A 10,399-nucleotide genomic window follows, 5' to 3' on the forward strand; every position below is an offset into this window, starting at 1 on the left:
CATTCTGACTGGCATGAAATGGTACCTCATAGTGGTTTTGATTTGCATTTCTCTGATAATGAGTGATGTTGAGCATCTTTTCATGTGTTTGTTAGCCATCTGTATGTCTTCTTTGGAGAAATGTCTATTTAGTTCTTTGGCCCATTTTTTGATTGGGTCATTTATTTTTCTGGAGTTGAGCTGTAGGAGTTGCTTGTATATTTTTGAGATTAGTTGTTTGTCAGTTGCTTCATTTGCTATTATTTTCTCCCATTCTGAAGGCTGTCTTTTCACCTTGCTTATAGTTTCCTTTGTTGTGCAGAAGCTTTTAAGTTTAATTAGGTCCCATTTGTTTATTTTTGCTTTTATTTCCAATATTCTGGGAGGTGGGTCATAGAGGATCCCACTGTGATGTATGTCAGAGAATGTTTTGCCTATGTTCTCCTCTAGGAGTTTTATAGTTTCTGGTCTTACGTTTAGATCTTTAATCCATTTTGAGTTTATTTTTGTGTATGGTGTTAGAAAGTGTTCTAGTTTCATTCTTTTACAAGTGGTTGACCAGTTTTCCCAGCACCACTTGTTAAAGAGTTTGTCTTTAATCCATTATATATATAAGATAAGGTGACCATAGGTGTGTGGGTTTATCTCTGGGCTTTCTATTTTGTTCCATTGATCTATATTTCTGTAAAAATATGGAGCGCTTCACGAATTTGCGTGTCATCCTTGCGCAGGGGCCATGCTAATCTTCTCTGTATCATTCCAATTTTAGTATATGAGCTGCCAAAGTGAGCACCAGTATATCTTTCTTGCTTACCTAGTTTATACACAGTGGTTTGCTAATCCCGTAGCCCTAATTTATCCCTAACCCCTTCCCTCTCCATTTCAGTAAACATAAGTTTATTTCTGTAGAAGTTTGTTTCTGTTTACAAATACACTCATTTGTATTTTTTTATTGTACTCTAATTCATAACCAGTACAATGTTTGTTTCTCTCCTTCTGACTTATGTAGTTAAGCATAATATTCTTTAGGCTCATCCTAGCTGCTACAAATGATAGTATTGTATAGGTAGATAGATGGCTATGTGTATAACATCTTCTTAAGCCAATAATTTGCTAATGTGTACTTGGGTTGCCTGTCAGGTACTGTGTCTATTATTAATAGTTCTCCTATGAACATTGTGATGCATGTTGCTTTTCAAATTAGCCTTTTTATTTTTCTGGATATTTACCAAGGAGTAGAATTGCTGAATCATATGGTAGTTCTATTTTCAGTTTTTTGAGGCACATTTATACTGTTTTTCACAGAGGCTGCACAATTTCCCTTTTCACCAACAGTATAGGAAAATTTCTTTTTCTCCACATCCTCTCCAACATTTGTTATTTGTAAACTATTTGATGATGGTTATTTTGACATGTTTGAGGTGACATCTCCTGGTGGTTTTGATGTGTGTTTCTTTTTTCATGTGCCTGTTAGTATACTGCATGTCTTTTTTAGAAAAATGTCTATTCAGGTCTTCTGCCCATTTTTTATTGGGTGGTTTCTTTTATGATAATTGAAATGTTTGTCAGTGGCATCATTGCAAATATTTTCTCCCATTCTTTATGCTGTCTATTCATTGTGTCAATGGTTTCCTTTCCTATGCAAAAGCTTTTAAGTTTAATTAGGTCCTATTTGTTTATTTTTGCATTTATGTGTTTTGCCTTAGGAGACTGAACCAAGAAAAAATTTGTAATGATTTTTATCAGTTTTCTACCTATGTTCTCTTTTAGGAGTTTTGGGGTTTTCATTCTTCCATTTATGTCCTCAAACCATTTTACATTTATTTTTGTACATGGTGTGAGGTTATGTTCTAAACTCATCATTTTCTCTGTTTTGTCCAATTCTCCCCGTACCACTTGTTGACAAAACTATTTATTCATTGTATATTCTTGCCTCCTTAGGTTAATTGACTGTATGTGCATGGATTTACTTCTGAGCTCTCTTTTCTATTCCATTGATCTGTGTGTCTGTTTAGTGCCAATATCATACTGTCTTGATTAGTGTAGACTTGTAGTATAATCTGAAGTCTTGCAGGATTTTATCTCCAGCTTTGTTCTGTTTACTCAAAATTGCTTTGGCAATTTGAAATTTTTGTGGTTTCACACAAATTTTAGAATTATTTGTCCTATTCTATGAAAAACTTAATGGGCATATTAAAAGGAATGATGTTAAATTTGTAGATTGCTCTGGATAGTACAGATGTTTTAGCAATATTAATTCCAATCCAAGAGCATAGGCTATCTTTCCATTTCTTTGTATCATCTTCTGTTTCTTTCAACAATGTTTTAGAGTTTTCAGAATATGAGTGTTTCACCTTCTGGGTTAAGTTTATTCCTAGATATTTTTATTATTTTTTTATGTGATTTCTAAATGCTTTTTTTTTAAGTTTCTTTTTTTTTTTTTTTTGATGTTTCATTATTAATGTCTAGAAACAAAATAGATTTCTGGGTATTAATCTTTTAATCTTGTATCCTGCAACCTTGCTGAATTTATTTATTGGTTCTAATAGTTTGAGTGGAGACTTCATGGTTCTCTGTATAAATTATCATTCCATCTGTAAATAGTGATAGTTTTACCTCTTGCCTTCTAAGGTTAATACCTTTTCTTCCTGCCTCCCCACCTCCCTTCCCCCCATTTTCTTCTCTCTTTCCCTCCCTCCCTTCCTTTCTTCCTTCCGTTTTGTCTGGTTGATACATGTATAGGACTTCCAATAGATGTTAAACAGAAGTAGCAAGAGTGGCCATTCTTGTCCTGTTCCTGATCTTAGAGGAGATGCTTTCATCTTTTCACCATTGAGTATTAGTTTGGCTGTATGTTTGTCATAAATGACCTTTATTATATTGAGATATATTCTGGCTATATACTAGCTTAGTTAAGTAATCTTCAATCCTTATTATATATTTGCCTCTCCTTTTGGTATTTTCCCTTTCGTATGGATTCTTACTTCTTATCCATTTAAAGAAGACTCTTCAACATTTCTTTTAGGGTAGGTTTAGTATTGCTGAAATTTTTAAGTTTCTGGTTTTTCTGAGAAGTTCTTTATTTCTCTTTATTTATCATTCTAAATGGTAATTATTGCTAAATAGAGTTATCTTGAGTGAAGGTTTTTTTTTTTTGTTTTTCCCCTCTCAGCCCTTTGATATACTATGCCACTGCTCCCTTGTGGCTTGCAGAGTTTGTGCAGATAGCCTTATGGAGATTCCACTGTATTTAACTACTTTTCTCTTGCCGCTTTTATAATTCTCTCTTTAACTTTTGCCATCTTCTTTATGATAGTCTTGACGTGGGATTGTTTGGGTTCGTTTCTGGGAGCTTGTATGCTTCCTCTAGTTAGATATATGTTTCTTTCTTTAGATATGGAAAGATTTCAGGCATAATTTCTTCAAATACAGTTTCAATATCCCTCTCTTTCTCTCTTTGCCTGCTGAAACCCTATAATGCAAATGTTGGCATGCTAATGTTATCCCAGATATGCATTGCATCTCATGTTTTTTTTTAATTTATTTTATTTTATTGTCATTCTGTCTGCTGCTCTGATTGAATGGTTTCCATCATTCTATCTTCTAGATCATTCATGTTTTGTTTTGCATCATTTAGTCTGATGTTCATTGTTTCTAGAGGGCTTTATATCTCAGATATTTTATTACATATTTTTGTTTTCTTCACATTTTCTAGGTCCTTGTTAAAATGGTCTGTGTTTAGATCAATTCTCTTTTCTAATTCAATTACTATCTTTATTACCACTGTTTTGAATTCATTGGTACCTTATATATTTATGTTTCATTATTTAATTTTTTAGAGGTTGAAACTTTCTCCTTCAATTAAGAGTAGCTCCTCTGACTTTTCATTTTGCTTAACTCTCTCTGTCTCTATGAATTTAGATGAAACAGCTCTGTATCATGGCCTTGAAACTGTGAGCTCATGTGGGAGCAACCCTGTGTGCACTGTGAGTGCCCAGTGCCTTTGTGGGGAGGACTGGATTTCATGTGGATGCCTGTCAAGCCTTCCCTCAAGATGCCCTGGCTACTTTTCACCTGTAGGGGGTGTGATGGTGAGGGGGGAGCTAGAGCCTACACAGGGTATGAGGCAGGACTTCTTCACTGCTCAATGGCTATTACTGCCCTGAGAGGGGTCTTCTCCCAGTGGGGTCTTCCTCCCAATGCTGGAAGGGAAGCCCTCAGGGTCAGGCTTGAGCTGGCTCTGTTCCTTCTCTGTGTGTTTTTCTTTCTCCCCACACTGGGATTTTTGCCCAAAAAGAAGGGAGTGCTAAAGCAAGTGAAACTTACCATGCTTACAGGGGTCCAGTGATATGCTTTTGTAGACATCTGTGGCTCCTCTCAGACACAGCCCATGGTCACTTCCTTTCTCCATTGTGGCTACCCAGATATACTGCCAGGCTGTGGCATGGAATGGACATGGACAAAGTGTTCTCTTGGCTTAAGCAAGACAAGCCTCACACATGTGCACACTCTTCCTCTCTCTTTCTCTTACTAGGACATCTCCGTGGAAAACAGCTTCTTCTGCCCCTACATGCATTAGAATTTTATCTGACTAAGAAATAACTACAAGATTTGAAGATTATTGAATAATTAGAAAAGGGAAATTATATGTGGGTGCTACAAGTGCATTGAATTATGCAAGCTCCTTTGCCATGATAAGGCTGAGAAAATGAAGTGTTTTTTGGTTTTTTGTGGGGATTTTTGGCCAGTAACCTAACAGAAGCAGAAGAGATTAGGAAGAGGTGGCAAGAACACACAGAAGAACTACACAAAAGAGGTCTTAACGACTCCAAAATCCATAACGATGTGTTCACTCACCTAGAGCTGGACATTATGGAATGTGAAGTCAAGTGGGCCTTAGGAAGCATTGCTATGAACAAAGCTAGTGGAAGTGATGGAATTCCAGCTGAGCTATTTCAAATCCTAAAAGACAATGTTGTTAAGGGGCTGCACTCGATATGTCAGGAAATTTGGAAAACTCAGCAGTGGCCACAGGACTGGAAAAAGTCCGTTTTCATTCCAATTCCAATTAAAGGCAATGCCAGAGAATGTTCAAACTATTATACAATTACACTCATTTCACATGCTAGCAAAGTTATGCCTCAAAATCCTTCAGACTAGGCTTCAGCAGTATGTGAACCAAGAACTTCCAGATAGTCAAGCTGGGTTTAGAAAAGGCAGAGGAACCAAAAATCAAATTGCTAATATTCTTTGGATCATAGAGAAAGCAAGGGGATTCCAGAAAAACATCTACCTTGTGGATCACAACAAGGTGATGTGGATCACATCAAACTGGAAAATTCTTAAAGAGATGGGAATGCCAGACCACCTTACCTGTCTCCTGAGAAAACTGGGAAAGAAATATGACAAGGGTATATATTGTCACCCTGCTTCTTTAATTTCTATGTTAAGGTAAATAATATGAAATGCCAGGCTGAATGAAGCACAAGCTGGAAACAAGATTGCAGGAAGAAATATCAACAACCTCAAATATGCAGATGATACCACTCTAATGGCAGAAAGTGAAGAGGACTAACAAGTCTCTTGATGAGGGTGAAAGAAGAGAGTGAAAAAGCTGGCTTGAAACTTAACATTCAAAAAGCTAAGATCATGGTATCTGATTTCATCACTTCATGGCAAATAGAAGGGGAAAAAATGGAAACAGTGACGTATTTTATTTTTTTGTTTCTAAAATCACTGCAGACGGTGACTGCAACCATAAAATTAAAAGATGCTTGCTTCTTAGAAGCAAAGTTACAACAAACTTAGGCAGTGTATTAAAAAGCAGAGATGTCACTTTGCTGACAAAGATATGTATAATCAAAACTATGACCTTTCCAGTAACATGTATGGATGTGAATGTTGGACCATAAAGAAGACTGAGAGCTGAAGACTTGATACTTTCAAACTGGTCCTGGTGAAGACTCTTAAGAGTCCCTTGAATAGCAAGGAGCCCAAACCAGTCAATCCTAAAGGAAATCAACCCTGAATATTCATCGACAAGACTGATGTTGATGTTTCAACTTTGGCCACCTGCTGCAAAGAGCCAATTTATTGTACAAGACCTTAATGATGAAAAAGATTAAAGGCAAAAGGTGAAGTGAGCAGCAGAGGATGGGATAGTTGGCTAACATCACCAACTCAATGGACATGATTTTGAGCAAACTCTAGGAGATAGTGGAGGACAGAGGAGCCTGGCAGGATATAGTCCACGGGGCCATAAAGAGTTAGACACAACTTGGTGGCTGAATAAAAACGGCAGATGCATAGTGGGAGGTCTGTGATGAAGAAACATATCAGTGACTGGAAATGAGGTGATTCAAGTTATGCAGCCACAAAACTGCAAGTAAAATCATCACCTACGATAATTTGCAAGGCATAATATAGACTTATTTAGCCTATGTGTCTACTCATTGGCTCCTGGAGGCTTCTTTTGACACTGCACTATAAGAAAGATGATACCAGGAAATATTTGGCCAGTTTATGAGTAGAAATAAAAGAGATTAAGTCATACATTGTAAACTTTTCAGAGTTTTAAAAGCCAACTGCTTTTCTCCACCCCCAAATAATAGATGAACATAAAAACAAGAGCAATCCAGGGAGATTCCTCAGTTGAAGTGCTTGACTTGAGGCTGAAGTAAACATCAGATAAGGAGGTTAACCACCCACACAATCCATTTGTTCCAGGTGGGCCCTTGGGACATAGATTTAGCTGAAGGAAAGCCAGTGGGACAAGAAAGGGCAGCCCAATAAATCAGAGTTGAAATCTGTCTGAAAAAGAACTTTGGGTGTGGCTACTGGGACCTAAAGCTAACTGACAACAAAGAAATGAGATGCATTAAACGTTTTCAAGGGAATTAAAATACCAAAGAAACATTGAGTTTGGAATAAAAAATTCCTGTGACTGTTGAAAGAATCTTAAAACAACATTCACATTAAACTTTGCAAGAGATGGTGGAGAAATTTGATCTTTAGTGATTTGAAAGACTTTTGGAAATGTTTTGAGAATACTTAGAATGAAAGTTTCTATTGGTCAAGGAGGGTCCTCCTACTTACTCCCAAGAACATTATTGAATGTATTGCCCATCAGATCAGTTCAGTCGCTCAGTTGTGTCCAACTCTTTGCAACCACATGAATCACAGCACACCAGGCCTCCCTGTCCATCACCAACTCCCAGTTCAGTTCAGTCACTCAGTCATGTCTGACTATTTGTGACCCCATGAATCACAGCACACCAGGCCTCCCTGGCCATCACCATCTCCTGGAGTTTACTCAAACTCACATCCATTGAGTCAGTGATGCCATCCAGCCATCTCATCCTCTGTTGTCCCCTTCTCCTCCTGCCCGCAATCCCTCCCAGCATCAGAGTCTTTCCCAATGAGTCAACTCTTTGCATGAGGTGGCAAAAGTACTGGAGTTTCAGCTTCAGCATCATTCCTTCCATGGAAATCCCAGGGCTGATCTCCTTCAGAATGGACTGGTTGGATCTCCTTGCAGTCCAAGGGACTCTCAAGAGTCTTCTCCAACACCACAGTTCAAAAGCATCAATTCTTCGGTGCTCAGCTTTCTTCAATGGCACCCCACTCTGGTACTCTTGCCTGGAAAATCCCATGGACGGAGGAGCCTGGTAGGCTGCAGTCCATGGGGTCACTAAGAGTCGGACACGACTGAGCGACTTCACTTTCACTTTTCACTTTCATGCATTGGAGAAGGAAATGGCAACCCACTCCAGTGTTCTTGCCTGGAGAATCCCAGGGATGTGGGAGCCTGATGGGCTGCCGTCTCTGGGGTCGAACAGAGTCAGACACGACTGAAGCGACTTGGCGGCAGCAGCAGCAGCTTTCTTCACAGTCCAACTCTCACATCCATACATGACCACTGGAAAAACCATAGCCTTGACAAGACAGAACTTTGTTGGCAAAGTAATGTTTCTGCTTTTGAATATGCTATCTAGGTTGGTCATAACTTTCCTTCTAAGGAGTAAGTGTCTTTTAATTTCATAGCTGCAGCCACCATCTGCAGTGATTTTGGAGCCCCAAAAAGTAAAGTCTGACACTGTTTCCACTGTTTCCCCATCTATTTGCCATGAAGTGATGGGACCAGATGCCATGATCTTCGTTTTCTGAATGTTGAGCTTTAAGCCAAATTTTTCACTCTCCTCTTTCACTTTCATCAAGAGGGTCTTTAGTTCTTCTTCACTTTCTGCCATAAGGGTGGTGTCCTCTGCACATCTGAGGTTACTGATATTTCTCCCGGCAATCTTGATTCCAGCTTGTGCTTCTTCCAGCCCAGCGTTTCTCATGATGTACTCTGCATATAAGTTAAATAAGCAGGGTGACAATTTGTAGCCTTGATGTACTCCTTTTCCGATTTGGAACCAGTCTGTTGTTCCATGTCCAGTTCTAACTGTTGCTTCCTGACCTGCATATAGGTTTCTCAAGAGGCAGGTCCGGTGGTCTGGTATTCCCTTCTCTTTCAGAACTTTTCACAGTTTATTGTGATCCACACAGTCAAAGGCTTTGGCATAGTCAATAAAGCAGAAATAGATGTTTTTCTGGAACTCTCTTGCTTTTTCCATGATCCAGCGGATGTTGGCAATTTGATCTCTGGTTCCTCTGCTTTTTCTAAAACCAGCTTGAACATCTGAAAGTTCATGGTTCACGTATTGCTGAAGCCTGGCTTGGAGAATTTTGAGCATTACTTTACTAGTGTGTGAGATGATTGCAATTGTGTGGTAGTTTGAGCATTCTTTGGCATTGCCTTTCTTTGGGATTGGAATGAAAACTGACATTTTCCAGTCCTGTGGCCACTGCTGAGTTTTCCAAATTTGCTGGCATATTGAGTGCAGAACTTTCATAGCATCATCTTTCAGGATTTGAAATAGCTCCACTGGAATTCCATCACCTCCACTAGCTTTGTTCGTAGTGATGCTTTCTAAGGCTCACTTGACTTCACATTCCAAGATGTCTGGCTCTCAGTGAGTGATCACACCATCGTAATTATCTTGGTTATGAAGATCTTTTTTGTACAGTTCTTCTGTATATTCTTGCCACCTCTTCTTAATATCTTCTGCTTCTGTTAGGTCCAAGATGATCTTAATCTAGCAAATGAAGGTCTGGGTTATAAACTTCTTTTAAACCCCTACTCCACTAAATAAACAAATACAATCTTTTTTCTCCAGTAATTTTTCATTCAAAAAATACAGTGCATAATTAAATTAGCAACTGCTTTATTATGTTAAGGTAATGAACATTTTTTAAATTTATCTTCATAGTTCTGTATGTTTTTACAGTTGCCTTGAGTATGTGAACTTTATTGCGACTATATAAATGATATATATAATAAATTTCCTATGAGAATTGATTTCAGATTATAATTCCTCCTAATCCTCCTGATTTTTTGTCTCAAGGATATGAAGTGAGTGCTTGGATATTTTATCTTTGTGTTGAGGGAGATTTGTTGGCAGACTCAAGGTTAGTGTATTAGAAATTTTATTGCTAAATAAGAAGTTATTTTATGATGCACTTGTTCAAGGACTGAAGTTTTGAGGGCTAGATATTTCCTGACCTTAGGCAATTCCACCTATTTATAAACTCATCTTAGGATATCTCTGCTGTCTTTAATTATAGAACATTAAAATCATTTTAAATATGGACAGTAGCCATGACTCAGATTTTATTTTCATGTGGGCATTTGAAATTTATATCTTGAGGTCATGAAGAAATGAGAAGAAAATGAGATACCAAGGACATGTTGGTAGAGAGTAAAATAAAATAAAACTACAATATAGAGTCAAACATGACTGAGCAACTAACCGGGGCTTCTCTGGTGGCTCAGATGGTAAAGAATCTGCCTGCAATGCAGGAGACCCAGGTTCAATACCTGGGTCAGGAAGATCCCCTGGAGAAGGGTATGGCAACCCACTCCAGTATTCTTGCCTGGAAAATCCTACGGACAGAGGAGCCTGGCGGACTACAGTCCATGGAGTTGTATAAAGTCAGACTTTACAACATACTTAAAAGTTAAATTTTTAAGGAGCTGAGTATTGAGATGAAAAATGAGAGCATTGTTTCCAGAAATGTATTTTATGAAAACAAGTTTGAGGGTTGAAAAAATTGTATACTGTGTTGAAAAAATTCAACAGGTTTTTTAAAGGTATCTTTTAATGTGCTTATATACATTGCGAGTCCAAAAATTGTTGTTTGTGACATGTTGGGGTATTGTATGCAGAATTCTTATACCCTTGGCAACAAAACTCTTATTATTACAGATTTTTTAGCTCTAGTGTTTCAGGTTGCACTTTGGAAAATGATTCTACATATAGAAGCAGCAATTACAGAAAAGTCTATGTGATGCTATCAGTGGGAATTAGCATTAACA

General features: G+C 38.0%; 1 non-coding gene across 1 annotated transcript; it reads right to left on the reverse strand.

Annotated features, from left to right (window-relative positions):
- Positions 1–665: 665 nt before the first annotated feature.
- LOC138987696 (U6 spliceosomal RNA) lies at positions 666–772 on the reverse strand. Its single transcript, XR_011464076.1, has one exon. It is a non-coding gene; the product is annotated as a U6 spliceosomal RNA (small nuclear RNA).
- Between the last annotated feature and the right edge of the window lie 9,627 nt (positions 773–10,399).

This window comes from Bos mutus, chromosome 4 (assembly GCF_027580195.1).
Source record: "Bos mutus isolate GX-2022 chromosome 4, NWIPB_WYAK_1.1, whole genome shotgun sequence".
Lineage (NCBI taxonomy): Eukaryota > Metazoa > Chordata > Mammalia > Artiodactyla > Bovidae > Bos > Bos mutus.